The sequence below is a fragment of the Enoplosus armatus genome, chromosome 5, assembly GCF_043641665.1.
Source record: "Enoplosus armatus isolate fEnoArm2 chromosome 5, fEnoArm2.hap1, whole genome shotgun sequence".
Taxonomy (NCBI): Eukaryota; Metazoa; Chordata; class Actinopteri; order Centrarchiformes; family Enoplosidae; genus Enoplosus; species Enoplosus armatus.
Window position 1 is genome coordinate 25,274,868 of NC_092184.1, and position 2,934 is coordinate 25,277,801.

The window sequence follows — 2,934 nt, forward strand, 5'->3', positions numbered from 1 at the left end:
TCATATATTCCCAGCTCTTGCAAAGCCAGGACTGCTGTCTTTTTGATCTCCTCTGTGGCACCCAAGGGTCCCGCAGCTCCCATCTTTGTTGTCTGCCACCTCTAACTGGGATCACCCTCCTCCTACAAAACCTCACCCAGTAGGCGTCAGCATCAGTGCTGGACAACATGTTGGATCTATTATTCAAACATCTCTACAAAGAGGAATGACTGTATAAATTAAGAGCGCGTATGTGATGGACAGATGGGAAGCTGCTAAATATACCTTCAGCTTCCAGTTTTACCAGCTGCACCTTCCTGTACCAGATTAGCTACTAGCCACTCTCCACCTGCAGTCCCTGGGTCTGGTTTCCTTCAGACAGGGAGAGTGACGTATGAATCAAACACCTGTCGTCATGAGCACGGGGTAGTGAAAGAATAAGATCGCTCAAGCAGCTGAATCGAGTCTCCTTCGCAGGGTGGCTCGGCTCAGCCTTAGGGACAAGCTAAGCTCAGACTTTCAGGAGCTCAGAGGAGAGAACTGCTGCTCATTCATGTTGAAAGGAGGTGGTTCAGCATCTTATCAGGAGGCCCCATGGATGCCTCCCTGAGGAGGTATTCTATATACGTCCAACTGGAAGGAGACGCAAGGCAGAACCAGAACACATTGGATGAATTGAACTCACAGTTTCCAGTTTATTAGGTACACGTAGCTAATGAATCCTATGTTCAGTTTGTGTTGAAATGGTTGTATAGAGGTGTTGATTCAACTGTAGTTTGTAGTGCTGTTGAACTGCATTGTGTTGTGTTGACCGGTGTTGTGCAATACAGAATCAACACATCTCTGATGTCGCGTTTAATTCATCTTCTGTCTGTCTTTGGTGCTGTAATCTTCCTCCTCTGCACTTCCTATGGATCATCTGTCTTTCAAACAGTTAGACAACACAAATGTCCTTTTTCTTGGTATTTCCACTGGAGAACTTTAAGTGGGTGGCACTCTTCTTCTCTGTCTGTCCCGACACATAAATTGCACCACTTCCTGAACACCACAGGGTTTTTAATGGGGAGACCTTACGGGCACCTGCTGTTCAGAACATCAGGTGTAATAGTTTTCATTTAATCATTATGCTACATTAGTCGGCATCAGAGAGTAGCAAAACAGAAATGTCATGATTATTACTCTTAACACCCTAAAATGACTCATAACTGTAACAGTCAGCCGTAATGTGCTCTGCCTCCTTGCTAGCAGTCATTTGTAAAAGGTGGCAGGATTTTATTTTTAATGGCTGATGCTTCATTTTAAAAGTCAATTCTGAAACAACAAGCACAGAAGGCAGGGCAGTGAGTAAAGAGATGTCCCTGTACCCAGGAGATCTCACTGTCAGTCTCTGTAACAGCCAAGTGTCCTTGAGCAAGACATCAAGCCCCTGCTTGATTACTCACGGTGAGCCTATCTGCTTAAAAACATCAGTGGAAATCCAGTGGAACTAATACATTCCTACTGCAGACTAACATGTTGTGGTGGCACTCCACGTAACCATTATCTGGTATTCCCACCTTACCTCATGCAATGTTCCCCATCTGTCAAGTTTTTCCTTTGTGATGCAGAACGCCTGGCTTCCCCAGGTTATCAGCCAGATCTTGGCGCTAAATGTGACAGTAGAGCTAAACATTATGTGACGGGGAAACTATGTCAGCCTGAGAGCGCTAGACTCTGTAGGGTGCTCGCTGGGCTGGTTTAGATAGTCAGCAGTCAGTGCTGATGGACACTAATGTGCACAGTAGTGTGGTGCTACTGTTGGAGTGAAAACAGAAGAACTTTTTGTGATGGGTTTTTAGTAAAGTAGTTTTCAGAATCAGAATCAGAAATCTGGGGGGAAATTATACAAAAAAGAAATCTTACAGTCTCCCATCCAAGTCCTAACCAGGTACGACGCTGCTCAGCTTCCAAGTATAGACGAGATTGGGTGTGTTAAGAGCCAAAACCTTACTCGCCTGAACAGGGACTTGAACCCTGGACCCTCAGATTAAAAGTCTGATGCTCTACCGACTGAGCTATCCAGGCCTTATAAATGTGTCATCCTTTTGATTAAAAAATGATTAGTCTTTCCTCCACCTGGAGGTCAGAGCGGGATCGGATACAGATTCAGTGGCCCTGTCTCACTGTGCATCCTGTGCTGTTCAAGGGCATGGGTTTTGTTTCGACATTGACGAGGCTACATTAAACGGGACAATGACTGTCCACAGCTAGCCCCCCCTATCAGCTCACTCTGGGCCATTTCAATGCGGCTGCACTCGATGACTCGATGCGTGACAGCAGGCTTCGTGCAGTATGGTTATCACCTGTGCATACTTGCTTAGTCTTCTTTCCATTTTATGGCAGATTGCAGCCAGTGCTTTTGAGGTTGCCACCACCTACTTTACTGGAGGCATTGTTGCGTCTATGAGGCGGTTCGTCAAAATAAAATAAATCCACGCCTTTGGTGGTGTTAACACTGAAACCTAACAAACGCATCAAGAGCAACAGCCTGGTCACAAAAAAGCTGAATTAAGCCATCTTTGTAAACTAAAATGTAAACTCCTTTATTAAAATTCAAGGTATAGTTCAACATTTTGGGAAATACACTTTATCGCTGAGAGTTAGATGAGAAGACACATGGAAGTGGTATCGATCTTCTCTCTGTAACAAAGCAAATAAGTGTGTTTACCAAAATGTTACTTTCAAAAGGTTTAACTTGGTGCCAGGACCATGACACATTTTAAATTACATGTAGGACATAACAGGCATCAGTCTTTCTAATAACAGCAGTGGGCACAATCCTACATTTTCGGCTTAAAGGAGGCCCAAATTTGCCAGGCCAAAAATATTAGCCTTCACCACCTGGCACTGTTATTATGATGGCTACTGTTATATCCACAGTGGCCTGTCGGCTGTAATGCTGCAGTTTGGCTCTGA

The 2,934-nt window shown here is 44.6% G+C and overlaps 1 non-coding gene across 1 annotated transcript; it reads right to left on the reverse strand.

Annotated features, from left to right (window-relative positions):
• Window positions 1-1,970: 1,970 nt before the first annotated feature.
• trnak-uuu (transfer RNA lysine (anticodon UUU)) lies at window positions 1,971-2,043 on the reverse strand. Its single transcript has one exon. It is a non-coding gene; the product is annotated as a tRNA-Lys (tRNA).
• Between the last annotated feature and the right edge of the window lie 891 nt (window positions 2,044-2,934).